A 21,677-nucleotide genomic window follows, 5' to 3' on the forward strand; every position below is an offset into this window, starting at 1 on the left:
CCTAACCTTTCAAGAGTACGAATTTCATGTGGAGTATATTAAAGGCACAGACAACATTGGCGCAGATTTCATGAGTAGAGCCGAACAGGATTATTTAGATTGGAGTTACGTTTTTCGTGTGCTTCTTTTTCCAGTTTGTTGATGTCTGTTTATACAATGAAATGCGTTGTGCACGTTAATATGTTTGTTAAGGACATTGTAGAGACAACGACAGTATTGTGATTGCACTCTATGCAGACAATGACAATTTTGATGTATTGTGTCGGTGGTGTGCTTCGGGCCCGTTCAAGACAACTGAGGTGTTGTAAGTGCTGAGTCCGGACAGGCTGGAGAAAATATCCGGTTTGCTGAAAGTCGTAACGGCAGCGAAACTGTAAGCAGTATTTAAGGGAAAACTCTTCAGATGGGGGCCCTTGTCACATGTAAGAGGCCAAATACAGAGGCCTTTTGCGAAAGCAAAGATGACGACGATGGCGAAAAGGATTACGTTAACCAATGAAGGATTAAGAAGAAATAGTCGGTGACATGGCAAGCGCTGACTGGTGAACAGAAGAAGCTGAAGACGACGATAAGGCTGACATGTAACAATGCGGAGGTTATAAAAAGGCGCGATATGGGGAGGCAATGAGGTGGAAGCCAGATGAGGGAAGGCTCCAGGAAGTGAGGGACGCCTTGGCTGGGAGTGAGCAACGCCGGCTACTGTAGCGGAAGCATTATGATGTACGGCACTGCACCGTAGACTCCCTGCTATTCTCGAACTGTTTCCGGGGAGTGAGCGACTACTCAGCCATCACCTGAATCGCCAGGTGGTTCACCTCAACGACGCCGCGAGCGCCAACGTTGTTTCAGCCCACGCTTCAATGGGAGGTTGTCCGTTGCGGCCAACGAAACATTGCAAGCCTAACGGCGCCTCATCGCCGACGTCATTACGTGGATCCACGAAATGCGTGGCCCGCTTCGAAATGTAAGGTCGAAAAGGGACCGCCTTCTCTTAGTTTGAAGCATTTCGTCTATCAGTATAGGCTTGGATGTTACGTTAGTTCTTGGTAATTTTGTTTGCGTGTTAGTATGTGTGTGTGGGTCTAATAAATGTGCGTCCGTCTGTGTACGGCTGGCGTCTAGTTCGTGCTTTCGGCTTGAGTGTTCTCTGCAGATCCATGACTGGCAAGAAAGGTTTAAGCTTCTTCCAGCGGTTATTCGCCAGTACATTTATTTATGACTACAGCATACAGCTTCTATCGTACAACATAAACACAAAAATTTATGGATTTTCTGCCAACATTTTATTTTTACATCTAGCGCACCATTTAGAGGCTATACCTACTTCTATTGCATTACGTTCATTAACGCATAGGTACATGCAAAGCAGCAAATTGTTAAGCAGATATAAAACAGCGCCTCAACCGCCTCTTTATGTCACACTCAAAAACATGCACTTGTCTAGGTAGTAGATTTAAGGATTAGTGCAATGGCAAGAAATAGCTTTGTCACTAGCAGTTTTTATTTGCCATTGTATTGCATTTCTCCCACTGCATAAAACTTCTATCGTAGAAAATAAACACAATAAGTTTAAAAATTTCCCACCAAATTTTTAGTTAGACATTCAGCACAGCATCCAGAGGCTATAGGCTTCCAAAGCACCTTCGAGCGGCGCTGCTGCTCCTGACAGGGAGCGCCATCTCTGACAGAAAAATAGAAACTGGGGATAAACGCGGCGGCACCAACTAGGATCCCGTGCAAGCTTTCTCCTTTCGCTCGCTCGCTTCCGCGCGCGTGCAGACGTCTCGCGCTGCTTTTGTCGCGCGGACAGAAAAGCACGCACTGGACGCCGCCGGCTCAGCTCGATCCCTGCCTTCACGGCGTGCGCCGCGCGCTTTCTCTCGCATGAGCACGCGCCTTGACGCGCCCCCGCAGGCGCACCACGACATGCCACCTGCATTCCGGTTTTATTGGGCAACCTGACGCGTATTTTCATGAAGGATACTTAATTATAGGCGGGAAACTTTTTATTCACGTCTGCACTGTAGAGCAGACAACGGACGGGGATGAGTAAATATTGATTGTGATTGCGTCCTACGTTAGCAAAAAACGTAGCAAGTGCATCTCGAGGTAAGTCCGCTATGTAAGTATATTGTCGTATATAATATATTTAAAAACTGCTTAAGTATCATCAGTACTTTGAAATAAAGTGGCCCGCTTGTTGACCATCGTTTTGGCCTGTTGCATGCGATCTATATACGGATTTCTTATTTTATTATTACGACGTTACCAAAGGAAATCTTGCAGTAGAAACATTCCTCATCCGTGCAGCATACAAGCATCCCGAGCATGTCTTCTCATCGAATATCGTGGCTTTTCTTGCCACCTTTAAGCTCGGTTTTCTTAATAACCACGGTTTTCTGCATAGGCGCTCATGTGAGACTTATCTATTTGAATTACTAGCCGATCAACGTCACCCCATTCACTCACATTTGCCGGCCGATGTCACCTTCATTGATTTTGCCAAAACATTCGATCACACCTCTCACAATCGACTAAATCACAACCTGTTTTGTATTAATTTCCCGACCACCGTCATTAATTGACCAAAATGTTTTTTTATCTCAACCGGGTGCAATCTAGCGTAACTGGTAAGTATATCTCCACTCAACTGCAAGCCAGGACTGTCGTTCCGCAGGGCTCACTACTTGGACTGGTTTTGTTCCTTTGTAGACTTTGCCAAAACATTCGATCACACCTCTCACAATCGACTAAATCACAACCTGTTTTGTATTAATTTCCCGACCACCGTCATTAATTGACCAAAATGTTTTTTTTATCTCAACCGGGTGCAATCTAGTGTAACTGGTAAGTATATCTCCACTCAACTGCAAGCCAGGGCTGGCGTTCCGCAGGGCTCACTACTTGGACTGGTTTTGTCAGACAAGAACGCTAGCAATCTCATAAGCACATGCGTGCTCCGTGCGCTGCACGCGACTTAACCGGCTCGCTGGCTAGGGAGGCAGGTGAAATCCAAGGTTGTACTACATAGTGTGTTATTTCGGTTCTTAATAAATGGTTGTGCTCATTTGTGATAATATTTGGTTTGCACAAACGAACCCTGTGACGCGAATGGGGTGCTCCATGCGAGTAGTGTCAGTCGAGCCATAGCTAGGATCACTTTTGTACTGCACTTCTGACATATCTTCGTTAATAATAATAATAATAATAATAATAATAATAATAATAATAATAATAATAATAATAATAATAATAATAATAATAATAATAATAATAATAATAATAATAATAATATTGGTTCACTGAGTGGCCAATTTGCGAAAATCTGTAAAAGCGTCTCAGCAAGGCATGTTTTCCAAAACCATCCCCACCCCCGAAAAAAAAAAGGCCTCGTTCCTAGATATTTTCTTGGTCAATCTAAAAAGGAAAAGGCAGCTGTGGACACTTACAGCACATTCACACATCAGTCTCGATCGCGGACGTCGCATCAGTTGATTTGGTTGCTTTCAGAGCACCCACAAAGCAGGGAGAGAGCACAGAAAATCGCCGAAACTAGAGACGGGGGGTGCGAAGAGCAGGATAATCTTCCACCCTTTTCACTTTTTATGCATGGTGTTAAACCACTGTACATTTTTGATGCCTCTCCAAGCCGTCTTTGTCAACTGTCAATATTTCTGAGTTTACAAAGAAAGGGGAAATTTGCTCGTTTCGTTTCCACAAAGAACGCGAGACTTCCAGAACGCTGTCATGCGGTTGGAAAGCAGGTCTCGCGGACAGGCTTCCAAAGAAAACTGAGAATTTACGCGTGAGCCTCGTCTTTTGGTGCTTCGCCTATTATTGTGGATTCCCATGACACAATGCTACTTAGTACATCCGTTTCACATCAGCGGAAGCGTTTTGTATAGCCAAATAACCACCAGGCGCAACGCGATCGCCGCGCGTGCTAAGTAAGGAAGCTAGCGGAGCGTCTGCTCCGGCGAAGCCCCATCGTTTCACATTTCGCCACCACGCCAGGAATGCGGCGCTGCCGACGCGCGGCGAAGCTTGAGCTTGGGCTCCCTCTACCCTAGTTCAGTCATGTTACCTTGTCATATCAGTTATTCTCTTAAGGTTTGCAGGGTTTAACGTCCCAAAGCAACTCAGGCTATGGACGCCATAGTGGAGGACTCCCGATATTTCGACCGCCTGGGGTTAAGTACTTCAGGTAAAAATAATGCAAAAGCAACTAATTGTTAAGCAGATATAAAATGTTGTGGTTGTAGGAAGAAGAAAAAGAAAATGCATGGGCCTGCTACTGGCTCAGTAGCCGAGACGCCTCCGCCGCCTCGTGCAGACCGAAGAGAAAATAGAGAAGAAAGAAAAGGAAGGGAAAGACGCGCGCCGCAACAACAGCCGTCCCCCACCACCGAAGCGGTGGCGGGTGCAATGACGGCCTACAAGAGATAAACATTCGGTGGCAGGTAAGCTCCCGCCGCAATCGGTGGGGACCTACATGTACCAGCTCAATCAGGGGAGTACTAATGCGTAAAAATGTTGTTGTGTTTGTAGGTAAAAGAAAAAGAAAATGCACGGGCTTGCTATTGGCTCTGTAGCTGAGCCACCTCCGCTGCCTCGTGCAGACAGAAGAGAAAATAGAGAAGAAATAAAAGGAGGGGGGGGGAAGACGCGCGCCGCAACAACAGCCATCGTCCACCACCGAAACGTGGCGGGTGCAATGACGGCTAGGAACCCCACAATCGGCAAAGGGGTTGTGCCTGTAGGAAGAAGGAAAAGAATACACACGGCCTGATACTGGCTCTGTAGCTGATTGATTGATTGATTGGTTCACATGAAGGGAAAGGCGCAGTATCTGTCACACTTGTAGCTGTGGACACCTGAACCGCGCCGTAAGGGAAGGGAGGAAGGTGGGAGAGAAAGTGGATAGCGAGAAAGAGGAGCCGTAGTGGAGGGCTACGGAGTAATTTGGACCACCTGGGGATCTTTAACGTGCGCTGACATCGCACAGCACACGGACGCCTCTTCGTTTCGCCTCCATCGAAACGCAGCCGCCGAGGTCGGGATCGAACCCAGGTACTCCGGCACAGTAGTCGGGCGTCTTACCACTGCACCACCTCGGCGGGGCCATCTCCTCTGCCTCGTGCAGACAGACGAGATTGATTGATTGATTAATAGGAAGGGAAAGACACGGTAACTGTCTCCTTGTTTTCTGCGGACACCTCAACCGAGCCTTTAGAGACTGGAGGAAGGTGGGAGTGAAAGCGAAAAGAAAGAAATAGGAGTCGTAGTGGAGGGCTGCGGAGTATTTTCGACCACCTAGGAATCTTTAACGTGCGCTGACATCGCACAGCACACAGACGGCTCTTCGTTTCGCCTCCATCGAAACGCAGCCGTCGAGGTCGGGTTCGAACCCGGCTAGTCGACAGCTGTTGCTGGCTTGCGCGTCTTTCTCTCCCTATCGCTTTTCTTTCTTCTCCTCTAGGTCCCCTGATGGGCCTGGGACAGGTAGGTCATCCCGCCGGGGTGGTGCAGTGGTAAGACGCCCGACTACTGTGCCGGAGTACCCGGGTTCGAGCCCGACATCGGCGGCAGCGTTTGGAAGGAGGCGAAACGAAGAGGCGTCCGTGTGCTGTGCGATGTCACGGCACGTTAAAGATCCCCAGGTGGTCGAAATTACTTCGTAGCCCGCCACTACGGCTCCTCTTTCTCTCTTTCCACTTTCACTCTCACCTTCCTCCCTTTCCTTACGGCGCGGTTCTGGTGTCCACAGAAAACAAGTGAGACAGTTACCGCGCCTTTCCCTTCCTATAAAATAAATAAGTTTTTTAATAAATCAGGTGGGTCAGCCCCGCCGGGTTGGTGCAGTGGTAAGACGCCCGACCACTGTGCCAGAGCTCCCGCGTTCGAACACGACCACGGCGGCTGCTCTTCGATGGAGGCGAAATGAAGTGGCGTCCGTGTGCTGCGCGATGTCAGCGCAAGGTGGTCGAAATTACTCCGTAGCCCTCCACTACGGCCCCCCTTTCTCTCTATCCACTTTCACTCCCACCATCCTCCCTTCCCATACGGCGCGGTTCAGGTGTCCACCGAGCAAGTGTGACAGATACTGCGCATTTCCTTTCCTTTAAACTTACCAACCAATCTCTCATGTCTGCACGCGGCAGCGGAGTTGGCTCAGCTACAGAGCAGCAGGCCCGTGCATTTTATTTTCCTTCTACAGCCACAACAACAGCACTTCCTTCTCTTTTCGGTGGAGGCAAAAAGCAAGGCGTCCGTGTGCTGTGCGATGTCAGTGCACGTTAAAGAACCCCAGGTGGTCGAAATTTCCGGAGTCCTCCACTACGGCGTCTTTCATAGCCTGAGTTGCTTTGAGACGTTAAACCCCACAAACCAACCAACCATCTTTTCTCTTCTGTCTCCCACCGAAGCTAAGCAGCATTGGGCTCGATCAGTACTTGGGAGAGAGAGAGAAGGGAAAACAGAAAAAAAAGGAAGAGGGAGAGAAAGACCCGCGCCGCAATAACAGACGTTGTCCACCACTGAAGCGGTGACGGGAGCGGTTGTGGCTGTGGGAAGAAGGAAACGAAAATGCACGGGCCTGCTACTGGCTCTGTAGCTGAGCCACCTCCGCTGCCTCGTGCTCACAGAAGAGAAAATAGAGAAGAAAAAATAGGTTGTGGCTTAGCTTGCTTAAGCCTGGAGAGGGAGAGAAATAACATTTATTGCACCCGTCAAAAGGTTGGTGAGGATCCGAGGCGAAGCTCTTTCCTAACCATGTCCTCCCCCTCAGCCGTCGACCTGGATCCCTTGAATCTTAGCAGCGGCCAGGGAAAAAGGACGACTTCTCGTTGCCCTTTTTTGTCCTGCTTGAGAAGTAGTGCCTCCCAGGACCCATCTGCTCGGTCAGGTTCTCCAAATCTAGGACACGTCCATATCATATGGATCATGTCCGCTATGCCATCGCAACGTTTGCACCTGCGGCTAAAAATTTCCGGGTGCCACTTGCTGTAAAGCTGGGGGTTCGGAAATACTCCAGTCTGTAGTTTACGCCACATAACCTCCACGCTTTTGGTGAGTTGCTTACACGCTTTTGGTAGTGCTGATCTGCCTAATGTGTAATGATTTAGGATATCTTGGTAGGTGTTAAGGTAATCGTCGAACTGCTGGGGCTCCTCATCGCGCAAGGGGTACGGGGTTGCGCATAAGTCGTCACTGGGATCCTGGAATGTAGCTAATCCTCGGGCCAGTACGTGCGCTTTCTCGTTCCTCCTCAATCTGCCCGGTGCGCCGGTGTCCAAATGAGCGTGACCTGCTCTGCCGGTGATGAACCACTGGCCAACACTCTTGCTGCTATGGCCGAAATGCGGCCCGCGTCAAAGTTTCTAATCGCTGATTTCGAGTCTGTAACTATAATTTTGACCTGTTGTTGTGTTAGAGCTAGAGCTATGGCCACCTCTTCCGCCTGCGTTGTGGTCGAATTTCGGGTGCTGCAGCAAACTACCGAGCCCCCGTCTTCTCTAGTTGCTACTGAATCGAGCATTGTGCGGCATCTGTATATAAGACGTCCTGTCTTCCCTCAAAACGGACTTGCAGCGCTGTTGCTCTATCGCTCCTCCGGCTCTCATGGTAAACGGCGTGCATGTTTTTGGGGAGCGGAGGTATTTTTAATTTGTCCCTAACCTGTCTAGGTTCTTTTTCTGTACGTCTGGAGCATGCTTGCGGCTCATACCCCAGTTTTTCCAAAATGCTCCGACCAGTACGACTGCGCAACAGTCTCTTATTGTGAAGTCCTTGCAGCTTCAATGAGCTCTTCGAGGGTATTTTAGACCCCTAGTCTCAGAATCTTGTTTGTCGATGTGTTGGGTGGTAAACCTAGTGCCGTTTTTATCCCTTTACGAATGAGAACGTCAAGTTTCTCCTTTTCTGCCTTGTGAAGCCGTAAATACGGCGCCACATAGACTATTCTAAGGAGGTTAGCTTCTTTCATGCCCGCATGTTTGTTTGCGATCCGTTTCAGGAGTCTACAGGTTTAACTGATGCTAGTGTCTAGCCTCTGTATCATTTCTGAGTTCCTACCATTGGCCTGAATTCGTAATCCCAGAACTCTAATGGTTGCCACCATTGGTATAACGTTACTGTTGACCCTGAGTGTTATTTCCGGGTTATCCTGCTTTATACGCCGACGATGGGGCGATCGCATTGACGTGAGAACGAGCGCTTCCGATTTCTCGGCCGAACATCTGAGCCCGATCGGTTCTAAGTATCTTTCTATAACTTCGATTGCCCACTGGAGTGTCTGATCAATTTCACCGTCACTGCCCCTGCACATCCCCAGAGTCAGGTCATCTGCATATAATGTACGATGTAGCCCTCGGATTTCCTCTAGTTTTGCGGGGAGACCAATCATGGCGATATTAAACAGCGTCGGGGACAACACCGATCCCTGTGGTGTGGCTTTGTTTCCCACTCGAATACCTTCTACTGTGTGTCCCCCCATACTGATAGTTGCCGTTCTGTCACTAAGGAAGTCGCGTATGTAGTTGTACGTGCGAACTCCAACATCTAATGCACAGAGATTCTGCAGAATAGCCGAGTGCTTCACGTTGTCAAAAGCTTTTGACACGTCTAGACTAACGATCACCCTGGTGTCTACTGTTTAATTGTGTATGATCTGTTCTTTTAGCTGCAGCATGACATCGCATGCGGTCAAATTTGGTCTAAATCCTATCATCGTGTTCGGATAGATATCGTTGTCCTCCAAAAACCGGTTCAGCCGGGCCTGAACAACATGCTCCATTAGTTTCACCACGCATGACGTGAGCGAGATCGGACGCAGGTGTTCGAAACCCGGCCGCTTTCCCGGCTTCGGGAGGAATACGAGGTTTGCAGCCTTCCATGTCGCCGGCAGCCGACCCGCCTCCCAACACACCTGCATGAATGCTGCGAGGTGTCGGATCGACGCGTCGTCCAAGTTTCTTAGCATTCGATTGTTGACTCTGTCTGGACCTGCAGCAGTCTTTGTTCTCAGTCTATTTATTTCTGTCCGGACTTCGGCAACCGTTATCGGGCTATCTAGCTCCGGGTTTTCCCGGCCCTTGTAATCAGGCATTTCTTGGCCTATACCGTCTGCAGAGTTCAAATACCGGTCTCGGACTTGGGCTATGAGAGTAGCCGCGGTCCCATCAAAGATATGTATTAGCCTGTGAATTTGCTGCCTGGCCTCCAGTTTAGATTTGTCAGGATCTAGAAGATGCCGAAGTAAGTGCCACGTACTTGCGTTCCCGATATTCCTGTCCAGTTTTTCACAAATGCTGCCCCAGTTTTGCCTTCCTCGTCACCTGTGCGGCCTTTTCGGAAAGCCTCCCAGTTCACCAACGTTGCCTTTTTGGTGCGGACGACCGGTGGGCCGTTATCTACTACGATTTCTATAATTTTATGGTCGCTGCCTAAATTTTCACGTGTGTTGCACCACGTGGCGTAAATGCAGCCTCCGGTTAGAGTTAAGTCCGGAGATGTGTCTATCGAAACGCTGTTACCCTGGAGGGTTGGTTTCAGGGGATCCGTCATAAGCAATAAGCCATTCTGCTGAATGCTGTTCCATAATTCGCGTCCTTTTACCTGCGTGTATCTATACCCCCATGCCGTGTGATGCGCGTTAAAGTCCCCTACTATCAACAGGGGCCTCCTTTCGCGATCACTCGCGTTCTGGCAAATAGCTCATTGAAGTTGCATTGCAGTTTTGGTTAAGGCGGGCTATATACATTGAGGATGAATAGACTTTTGAATTTTCTTTTTTGTGGGACTATCTCGATTAGTACATGGTCAACATTTGTTGTCCCGGTATTATGCTGCAGCACCGTTATATTCCTTTTGACAAGGGTGACCACTCGCGTGTTGTCATCTCGTCCCGCGTATGATTTGTTACTCGCTAGCTTAGCGTGCGTACTGCACTCCTGCAATGCGATTACTTCGGGTTTGTCAATGTTGGTCAAAAAAGTTTCCAAAACCGCGCGTTTGCGACTGAAGCCCCTGCAGTTCCACTGCCAAATGGTATTTCTACAGTGATGCAGAGCCATTTTTAATGTTATGAATCTCTTGGCAAACCAACTGAATTCTCTCGTCTCTCCTAGCCATTTCGACCCGCATCTCTGCCGTAGCACTGTTCAGGCGTTGTAACGCGGTCATAACTTGTTGCTGGAAAATTTTGTCGTCTTCTTTTTTAGCGAATCGCTTTTCCAATCCTTGGACGCGGGTTTCGAGATCCGGCTCGGGACCTCTTTTCTTTTTTGCTGCAGGAGGACTGTCCCTAGGGGTCTTTTCTTCTTCCTTCTGCGGTGCCTCCGCTACCGCCATTTCGGTCTCCATTGGCTGTGAAATTTTGCCTATCGCGATGATTTGTTCCTGCAGTGCCTCAACTTGCGCCTCTAACAACTGGTTCTGTTTTTTTAGAGCCTGGAAAATTTTTGAAAGCAACGCTTTGGTTCAGCTGGTAGTTTGGACATGGTTGCCCCGTATGTCTTCTGCATGGATTCACTCTGGACACAACATGGGTCTACTATAAGTTTGCTTTATTTAATCCGATGAAAACGCTTTGATGATCCGTGAAGAAATAGCTTTTGGTCTTTACATCGGTGATGACGTAGTCGTCGGAATGCCTATGCATTACTAAATCTAGACTGCTACTCTATTGGTGGTAGTCTTTGGCTGCAACGGGCATAACTGGATACAGTACTTCTTGTCAAGTGCTTGGATGAATGCAGGTCCTCTTGTAAGATCCTTATTGTAGTTTCCCCTGCAAATAACCATCCGTTTATCACTTCGCCTCGGCAGCCTGTTGGATAGTAGTGCAAGAGCGGCATCGTGTCCTGTTTGGGGAGAGATATATACACCAGATACAACTAGGTTGAAAGCATGTAGCTCTACACAGAGTGATTCTCCTCGGTCTGTCGGCACCGGCGAGGTTACTACAGAAGCTTGTAGTGGCTGTCGCACATATATTGCTACACCGGTATTTCTCGTTTTGTCGTCTCTCCTGGCCCCACTAACACAGTTAAACCCAGTCACAGGGGGTAGGTTAATCTCACAGCACCCTGTTTTAGTAGATTAGTACATGGTTAGACATTAGTAGTGTGTCCATAGCTATGTCTCTGTCTGTAACCAGTGATCTCACATTTAGGGTGACCACTGTATTCTCACTAGTCAACACAAATTGTTCACACCGATTAAATGCCTTGTACAAACGATGTTTCTCCAAGCGTTCACAATTCTGAGCGTAGCGCCTTGTCAGGATTCGGTCCTGTATGCGTAAACTTCTTCGCTCTTCGTCTGTTCCTTCGGCACGGCATCATCGCTTGGCCGCAGCAGATCGTTCCAGCGTCGCCTTGTTCACCTCATCGACATAGCGCAATGAGAGGAGCGCAGCTGCAGCCCCCCCATTTTATCCCGCTCTAGTGAGCGCTTTCTCTCGGCAGCAGCGCAGCCGGCCTGTGAAGCCTCACCTTCGCCATCGATGGCGCTAGCTGTGTCCCCGTCTCTCGGTCTGTCGTAACGTCACGCTGTCACGTGGCAACGCCACGACGTCACCGCTCCGGCTCTTGTAAAGCCTCACCTCCACCACGGCCGCTCAATGGAGGCGCACTTGGGTGCGCCTCCATTGAGCGGCCGTGCCTCCACCATCGATGGCGCGAACCGGAGCCCCGTCTCTCGGTCTGTCGTGACGTCACACGGTCATGTGGCGCGCAGCTGTGTGAGGAGGCGCAACGACATTAAAGTGCAAGCAGTATTGCTTTCGCAATAAAAATTTGGCTGAGGGCTTAGCTTGGTTAAGCCTGGTGATTGCGAAAGCAATACCGTAGCTACGCTTAGTTCAGCTGGTATTGTTGCTGGTAGATAGACGAGGATGAAAGAAGACCTGGCTTCCGGACCCGCGAGGAGCCACATAAGAGGCATCCGTGTAAGAGACTCCATGGGTATTGAAGGGCGGACTACGATGCGGGGCAGCAGCATGTCGGCGGCCAGAATGCAGGACCGGCGACATATTGGCTGGAAGAATAAATATACGGAGGTTTGTGGCCTCTGGTGGGGAAGGAGTTGGTAAAGTGACTTAGTGGATGGGGGAAATGTTAGCCTGGTTTAGAAGCCAGCGTCCATGAACTGTGCCGGAAAAGTGATGCTTGCCGTCGTCTGTCAAAGGCGCTTTCATAGCGCGGCCCACACTCATGCGTTGCGGCCTCGCGGAGCCAGAGCGTCTTGCCACCGTAACGCCAGACACAGTGGCTTCCTTAAGGCCAAAATACATGGAGCGTTTTTGCCGCGTCAAGCCGGCGTTTTACGCCCGGCGGCGCGCAATCGACGTCCGGCGTCAGAAAAAATGCGCGCCGCCGCCGATCTGGCCCTGCCAGATATTTAACGCGCGGGCGGCGCTGAGTCCTCTCGAACCGGAAGCTACTGCCGACGCGAGCCAATAGGAGCGCGGAAAGCTATCATATCCGGTTTGAGCGGCCGCTGTCAACATGGCCGCCATGGCTGACGAGGTGTGCGGCAGTTTGGCCGCAGAAATGTGATTATCGTAAAAATAAACGCTTAATCGAGCACGGAACGTCGCTTTTTTGTGAATATTTTGACACTCTCTGATCGTAAGGTATTTGTTTTCTTCCTGAAGCGAAATTTATAAAGAAAAAAAGAGAACCGTGCCGCTGGTATCCGAGCGGGCATTCCGAGGTATCTTCGTTCATTCGAGCGAGCCCAATCCTTGTACGACCTGTGTACGCTTTCTACTTTTAGCACAGTAGCGTTGGAAAGCGCCCTATTGCGATTTTAACACAAGGGACAGCGTCGCTTCTCTCACGTACCTCGCTCTGCGGTTATTTCCGCTCGCTGATGTATTTGCTTTCGCATCGTGTCATCCGCGGCGGCGCTCGCGCCGCTTCGACGTTCCATGTATCTCAAGCTGGGCGTCGCGTCGGCGCGGCAGTTTCTGACGCGCGAAAATCGTGGAAAAAAGCGCTGCATGTATTCCGGCCTTTACTCGGGGGACGGGGGCGGAAGCCGCCGAGTGCAGGAGGCGCGGAGCGTTCACTAGAGCCTCCAGATTTGCCGACTTCACTTGTGGAGCGGGCGTCGTCTGCAGCTTGTCGCCATGCGTGTGCTGGCCCGCCAAAGGTTGCGACTCCGATGCTCGGGAGTCAGAGCCAGGTACGTCTGAGGAAGTCTCGGAGTTGCTCTGAGAGGTTGTCACCTCCGTCACAGGCTCACTATCGGGGGAGGGCTCCGTGGTTGCCCCGTCAGAGAGGGCCTCAGACGTGGTCGTCAAGGCCTCATCGTCATCCTTCTCTGCATCCCTGCTGGGCTCCTGGGTGTCGCCGGACAGCTCCAGGTTCGCGGCCTTTTCGTGTTGTACGCCAGGCTCCGAGAACGACTTGGCAGCCGCTGCATAAGAGCGCTGTAGAACGCAATCCACCGTTGGATGTTCGCCGCCAAAGCGCTTGCACGCAGAGCGGCAACTTGCACTATCATGGCCATAAGGACTGCAACAACCGCAACGCCCCGCCGAAGAAGTAGCGCCAATGTGGCCCTCAACGCCGCACTTGGAACACACGCGTTTCGTTCCTCATTACTCCAGCATCACGTGGGTCCCAGTTACCACTAGGAAGTTGGGGGGTGACGGCGTCATTTCCAACTTGACCAGCCGCGTCTCGTTCCGGACGTGGCTTCGAGACTAGAACGCTACTTTTGAGACGGATCGGACTTTTCCGTACGGGGAAAGCGCCGCAGCGAAAGCCTCGTCGCTGACGCACGAGGAAAGACGGTAAACCGTCACATAAACCACTGGAGCTGCCATCTGCTCCAGCGGCATTTCTTTTCCGGTGAGACGCAGGACGCCTCTCGTCACCATTTTACTCGCTTGCGCCATGAAGGACACCGCGCCCACGAAACGAAGACCTCCAAGGTGCTGCAGGTACTGCAGCCCCTACTCCAAAAACCTCCTCGATAGTGTCGATGAGGCTGTCTGTCGGAACAAGTTCCGACATTGTGAATGTGAAGCACTGCCCCTTGGACGGGCGCAATGCCGGGGTTTGTCGTTCCATGACGCGTTCCAGAGCCCGGGCAGCCGTGATAGGAACGCGGCGCATGACAGGCGGGTCCTTCGTGGGGAATGCAGGAACACTTTGGTGCGCAGCAGCCTCCTCAGCAAAGACTGGCACAGCAAGCGCTCCTCACTGTAAGTGCCTACTAATCGGAGCTAATGCTTAACTACAGACGTGTGTTTAAGAGAATTTTATTGGTACTGAAGGTTCTGGTACAGGACAAGGCTTCATGATGGTCTTTTGACACAGCAATAAAGGGCACTTACAAAAAAGCTACAAGAATACAATGAGCATTCAGGCATACAAATGTGCTATTTAGTTATTACATCCTTCTGATGTTTTACACATGTTGACATTATGCAGCATCTTACGTACAACGCAAGGAGAGGATATGCAAGTAGACAAAATACAGGCAAACATTCGTCCACCTTCCTAGTAAGGAAGGATGGACGCGGTCACTTTTCCATTAACAATGGAAATGAAGCGCGTTGACCAATGCAGGATGAAGGCCTCCTCCCCGAGAATTACGAGTTCTTCATTTAGATGCCTCAATAAAAGAGTTCTGAAACGGTGGAGCAGAGGGAATATGGCTCTCTGCGGGCGTCCCCGCAGATGCGCATATCCTCTCCGCTTCCAAAGTACGAAAGCGCCAATGCACATGATGAGTTCGGCAAAGGCATCTCGGTGACGGCTTTGCCACTGAATGTGTCTCTGAAAAATGCGGGTTACAAGGCGCCAAAAAATGCGCGCAACCTGACATTCGTAGACGGCGTGATTTAAAGTTTCGGTTCGACCGCATTGCGGGCATGAGGCGGAGGGCGCCACGCCCCACGCCGCAAGACGATCAGCCGTGGGTAGCGCTTTCCATTGCCGGAGCCAAGCAAAGCTTCTTACATCTGCTGGGAGGGAAACAATGGTGCGATTCATCCGCCTTCTTTCGCGCATTTTCCTGCATTGGTCATCGTCAAGAGCTTGGAGCGCTACACCTTCACAAAGCTCGCTCGCAGTCATTTCTCTAGGGTCACATTCAGGCATCGTGTTATTAAAGAAATGCAATGAGTTAATTACATACAGTATAAGGGTGGCGGTCTCTCGGCCGCCGGGCCCTTCCGAACAGGAAGATCAAAGAAACGGCGCGACATGCCCATTAGGTATGAGGACAGCTCGCTGCCTCGATACATTGTGTCAGAAATCAGGTCCCACCTGGTTTTCAAAGCCAATGCACGACACATGACATCAATATCTGGGATGCTGAAGCCTCCCGTGTTGGTAGGGAGTCGAACAAAAACTCTTGCCACGCTGTCCGCATGGCCATCCCAGAAAATTGAGCCACACAGGGTGGCTAAACTCTGAAGGACTCGACGAGGAAGACGTGCGACCTTGGCAACATAGAAAAGAGATGCTATGATGGAAATTTTGATCAGGTATGCGCGTTCTGAGAGCGATAGGTGAAAGGTTTTGGCTATTTCTGTTCGCTTTTCAGCTTTGCGTTTTATTTCCTTCCAGGTGGTGCGGGCTACTTCTCCGGACGCCAAAAACGTGACGCCCAGGACTTTGACAGCATCTACAAACTACACTCTGTCTGGGAAGTCACCCCTAAAAGACCCAAAGCTGAGAGCTTGGCTTTTAGCTGGGTTGAGACGCGCTCCCGACAGGTGCCCATATGTGTGGAAGAGCTGCAGGAAGGCTCTGTAACTGTCAATATCTCTGATGAACAGGGATACGTCATCTGCATAAGCTGCAACCTTGATCTCGCCTTGGCCTGGGAGGGTAAAGCCCCGTATTGACTGGCAACATTGTATCCGGTGGAGCAAGGGTTCTATGCAAAGGACAAACGGGATCGAGGACAATGGGCATCCTTGTCGAATGCCGTGGCTCACGGGGAGGGGTTCATTGATTCGATTGTTAATCACGAGACTGGCTTCCAAGTCTGTGTACAGGAGTCTTAGGACATTGATCAGATCCGAAGGGAATCCAAAACATTCTAGTACTTCAAACAGATAGTTTCGCTCTGCCCGATCGAACGCTTTTTCTTGGTCTAGGGAAACAAAGACGCCCGAGACCTGCGTGCGTGTGGCATACGTGAAGAGGTCACGGGTTAGAGCTAAAGAAGAAAAAATTGTGCGCTCCGGCACACAACATGTCTGGACATTGCTTATCAGTTCGGAGAGACAGGATGATATGCGATGCGCCAGTATGGCGGCAAGTATTTTATAGTCTGAATTGAGTAATGAAATGGGTCTCCATGCTTTCGGGTCGGATGGTACGCCTCCACTTTTCGGGAGGAGCATAACTTTGCTTTCACGAAATGATTCTGGCCGAAGCCCATCAGTAAGGAGTCCATTAAGCATTGATAGCAGGTGGGCGTGTATTTCGGTGAAGAAAGTTTTGTAGAAAATAAGTGGTAGCCCATCAGGGCCTGCGGCAGCAGAGGCATTCATCCCTTGGAGCGTAAAGTTCAGCTGCTCTAGGGTGACTGGGCCACACAGACTATCTCGACTCTCCTCAGGAATGCAGGCTATGCCTGTGCAAAAATCGCTTATGGTTCTACTTTGGCTCGCAGAATCTCTTCACTCTGTTGTAAATAAGTGCGTAAAGTGCTTGCTAAAAACGGCTTCAATGTCATCAGCATGATCAGACTCTGTTCCGTCCGGCAACTGAAGGAAAGGATCACCTCTCGACATTCTAACGAGCCACAGCAAAGACTGCGCAGTACAGAAGGGTCTGCGATCGGTCTTCCATTGATGTATGTCTGCGCCGCAGTTCGGGAGTTGAGTCGAAGTAAGAGTTCATAGCGGGCTTGCAATTGGTTTAGATAGTCATGCATTGTGAACGTGAGGGGCACGCCCCGTCTTACAGTGCGTGCCCTACGAAGTGTATCATTTATTTCGGCAGTTAAACGTGCCCTTCTATTTCGACCTGCTTTAATGAGCTCCGTTCGCCATATGGTCTTTAGAGCGTCCCAGCTACTCGGTTGAGGAGCGTGACTGCACGTTCCTGCTACGGCTTCTTTCAAGGAAGCTACACTTCGAGGGTTGTGGGCTAATGTCATGTCCATTTTCCACTGTTCCCTAGGTGGGACAGGGTGATTTAAGTGGAGTGTCACTAAAACTGGGTAATGGTCGGAGATGCGCGAAACATCGGGTGGGAACGTAAGGACTTCACAACTAGTGACATAATTAATGAGATTCTCTGGGAAGCAAAAGCGGTCTAGCCGACTCTTATTCCTGCCTCGTTGCCATGTGGCAACGAACGTTTCACCGTGCAACTCTATCCAGGCATCTCTCAGTTTGAAATTATGTACCAGTTGTTTTAAGGCTCGGGCCCCGCTATAGGGCCTACCTTGTCTCCTACTGCTAACATCCCTGTAAGGGCTGTTAGCAGTAGGATTCAACACAGTTACAATCACCAACTATGAAGGTGGGATAATTGTCCAACAAAAAAGTATCCAAAGAATCGAAAAACTCAGAGGTGGAAGATCGCTGGGATGGAGCATAAACCACAAGTGCGCGCACACGTCTGCCTTGCACATTGAAATCTGCAGCCAAGGTGCGACCATCGAAACTATATACGCAGTGGGCACCACGACGAAAATGTGGTTTAAGGAAAACAACTCCAACACCATACATATGTGAATCAGTAAGTGTAAAAAAAGCATGAACACAAAAGCGATCACAAAAAGATTGAACATCATATGGACAACTAAAATTGCACTCTTGTAAGAAAAGAATATCCACATTGCGAGCACGGGCAAAGTTTACAATCTCCCTCTGTTTGTTCAGGTTCCTTGAGCCCTGAGCATTCAGAGTTAAGAGATGAATTGCTGCCATTGTTAATATGAAAGTGCGCACACGGATATTCTGAACTAAGGAGGCAAAAAAGGACATAAAAGACTGTTATCCACGGACAGTCGTGCCCAGACTGCGCCTGGGCACTGGGAATTTTGTTGGGCTTATTCGAGTTGGGCGAGTCGTCACTGTCTGCCGGCTCGGGATGTCCCCTTTTCACAGTCCGGCGGTCGCACTCCATGAGGCTGTCACCCGTGAGTGATCCGACGAGGAGGTTGAGTGGGTTTTTCAAGTCTATTTTCCGAGAGTCAGTCACAAGTCTGTTCACTCGAATGTTCTATGGAACACTTTGTGGCATGCTGTGTCGACCCGTCGAGCCGTCGCCTCCTGTCGCTCGGGAGCCACGTGCAACCGGGGTATGTTGAAACACGGTGAGGTCCGAAGTGTTGCTTGCACTGGAGTGGAATGTTGAGTCACTGGATGTTGAAGCGGCGTCATCCGGCTGCTCTATATTCCGGCTGGCGTCTCCGCTCGACTCGTCAGATGATGTGGAAGGAAGTTCTGGGAAGTCTTGTGGTGAACCTATGGTGCCCTTATTGATGTCAGAAACTTCATCGTCGGTTTTCTCGTCTATGGTGAGTTCTTCCGTGTCGGAAGCTGCTACTGAATCTGCCCCCGGTTTTGACTTCTGGTCGCTCTACTGCTGGAGAGCGCGCTCTATGTTCCTCGGAGGCCGCTGCCGCCGCAAAAGACCTTGGCCGCACGCAGTCAACAGTTGCGTGGTGTCCACCGCACCTGCGGCACGGTTCTTCGCACCCCTCGGTGGCATGTCTGAAAATACCGCACCTTCAACAGCGGGGAGTGTGGCAGTCTCTTCCGATGTGGCCTGACAGGCGGCACTTGGAACAAACCTTCTGAACGCCCCGATAATCACAAATCACCGTGCGACCTTGAACTGAAAGGAAATTGGGGATGGGCTTCTTAATTTCTATTTTGACTACTCTGATTCCTGTGCCAACGCCGGGGCGTCCTTTAAAGACCGGTTCGTGTACATTCTGGACGTTACCGTACGCTGACATCACTGCAGCAATCGTTGCATCGGACACCCACAGAGGCACTCGGAAAATAGACATGTGGACAATTTTGGGGCCAACACTTGCTATTGGGACTGAAACACCATTGATGAGAATGCTTCCTTTGGTCTTGATCTTCGATGCTGCGCTATCAGAAGACGCCGCTACAGCGAACTTGGCTCCTCCGATATGTTGGAGGGACTTGTCTCCGGCTACGCCGGTCTCGGATTCAAGGGCATCGATGATTTCGTCGACCGTGCTGCCCTCTGGTGCTTCAAAAATGAAGCAATTCGCTTTCGGAGGTGGGGTGGCGTACGCCATCAGATGACGGAGCGGAGCCCTGGCTCCCACGGCGAAACGCAGTGGTGCCTGGGTGGGTTGCTGACAGGCGGACCCCCTGGACGATCTGGTGGGCGGAATCCAGGGTCCGCCTTGATGCTCCATGATCTGGTCCTGGTCGGGCAGAGTAACGGCAACGCTAATCCGGCCGTGCAGTTCACCAATTGCGGAAGCAGTCTGGACAGAGGGGAAATGATTAAGTAGATACGAAAGCACCGCCACAACTGCCTCTTCATGCCGCGTACAGTAGCACACGCTAGTTCAAAAATAGTTTTGTATGAGCTGATGGCAAGAAATTGCTTTAAGCCTCTAACAGTAGTACGTTATTCGCCAGTACATTTCATTCCGCCCACTGCATACAGCGTCTATCGTAAAAAATAAATAAGATAAACTTTATAACATTTTCACCGAAAGTTTAGTTAGGAATCCAGCACATGATTCAGAGGCTATATCCTAGTTCAATTACTTTGACTTATCTTTTAATTACTGTATAAGTACTTCAGGCAAAGACATTGAAGATAAGTTTATTGCAACTCCAAAAAACTGAGGTTACATACTTATATACACACTATATACTAAACAAACTGACCAACACTATTTCCAACAATGATATACAAGCTGCAGGTTCGTCCTGCACAACGACCAATTGTGTACTGCTTACTCAAAAAGCGTGCGTTTTATAGTAATATAACATCGATGAGTGACCCCTTGGTAAGTAAGCAATTAACAGAGGAGAAACGCTTGAGAGGCACTTGGTTTGGGTTGGCTAGGCATACGCGGGTTCAGAGAGTGGGCTGAGAGGGGAACAGTGCCTGGCTGCAAAGTGTGGGCTGGCTAATAGAACAACAACTTCTTTCCACCCTCCCGATATCACAAATCCGGCAACCACACCTCAGTGTAGCCTTTGTGACAAGAAATGGCCGTTTCCGATTTTTCTCGTATGATATCTGTAAAAACTAACATGAAAACACAGACCCTACTACAAGAAGTATAAATTAGGTTGATTGCTTATATAGAAAAGTATGGCACAAAATAGGCAGCATACGCGTCGTTGCCGAAACCCATTCACTTCAAGCATCTTGTAGTTAGTAAAATATAGATTGAAATATTATACAAGAATCTTCCTATAGCAACGTTCGTTAGGATACTGCAATGACGCTGCTGTAACCAACAATAATATAGTTTGCGGCATTGATGCATAAAGAGTTTAATGATGTGGAGGCGACAATGTAGGTGGCTGGCATGTGCTAGGCGATCGGATGCAGCGCCTTCACAATAGGTGAGCTCGAATAGTTTGTGGGTCTCTGCCGTGCTTGATGGGCATGTACTCTTTCACAGTTGGATTGCAACCAGCTGTAAAATGTCAGATACCTAACTGAATAATAATTGGGCACTCTTTCAAATTTGGGTTGCAACCAGCTGTAGAAAGTCAGGTACCTAAGTGAATAATTGTTTGCACCCAGGTTGGCACCATGCACCATTTATATAAATGGCAGTGTTATGAAAAATGAAAGCGAACCTTAAAACGAATTACAGCAAAGCATGTCAAATGTTATAAGAAGAGGATATTTCGCAAGAACTTTAACATTCGATCCAAAAGCCACGAAAAACAAAATATACTATAGTATTTTTCAATATACCATTTATGACGACGCCGCGCCGCACGTGAAACTTAATGCAGGCGGAACACGGACTGAGAGCAAATGTGGCGCTTCATCTCGCGTTGGTGGCATAAACCCTCTGAAAGGATGTCGATTCACGCCACGGAGTAGTGGCGGTGGCCGTGCGCGTCGAGACACCCTAGGTTCCAGGTCTGCAGAGCAGCATCTGGATATCATTCGCCACACCACCAAACATGGCGCACTGCTTCTTCAGACGCTCTAGAAGTCATAACCGGTTCTCCCGCAGTCTTCCTCCAGCATGTGGGAGGTATAAAGGTTTCAGCTGATGCTGCTAGAGCAGTGCTAATTTCAGTATGCAGAACCGAGGCCCTATTTTGTGAACATTGTTTCCGTACCTCTAGTGAACGAATGTCCATAAACATTTGTCAGCCGTAAGTGTGCAACTGTGGGTAGGTGATGTATCCCTCGAAGTAGCGCCCTCAGCCCATGGAAACGTACAAGTCATAAACTAGCCTTCAAGGGTCGAACAGGTATCGGCACTGGTATCCGAGTAGCTAAAGTGGTGACGAATAAGCCCGTCCCAAACTTGTTTGTCCAAGGTTTCAAAGTAATCTGCGACTACCTAGGGGCGCAGATAGTATCTCGAGGAGTCTCTTTGAAGGCCACATCGGAAAGGAGATCGCGACACGCCGCTGTTCACGCTGCAACGTCTTCTGCCACAACACAGAAGGATGAGCAGAACCGTGCCAATGGTGTGCAGGTGTCCATGCC

The 21,677-nt window shown here is 49.6% G+C and overlaps 1 pseudogene; it reads right to left on the minus strand.

The window, feature by feature from the left end:
• Nucleotides 1-18,483: 18,483 nt before the first annotated feature.
• LOC146181177 (uncharacterized) lies at nucleotides 18,484-19,433 on the minus strand (annotated as a pseudogene).
• Nucleotides 19,434-21,677: the final 2,244 nt, after the last annotated feature.

Source organism: Amblyomma maculatum, chromosome 8, assembly GCF_055883805.1.
Source record: "Amblyomma maculatum isolate TAMU_Amacu chromosome 8, ASM5588380v1, whole genome shotgun sequence".
NCBI lineage: Eukaryota > Metazoa > Arthropoda > Arachnida > Ixodida > Ixodidae > Amblyomma > Amblyomma maculatum.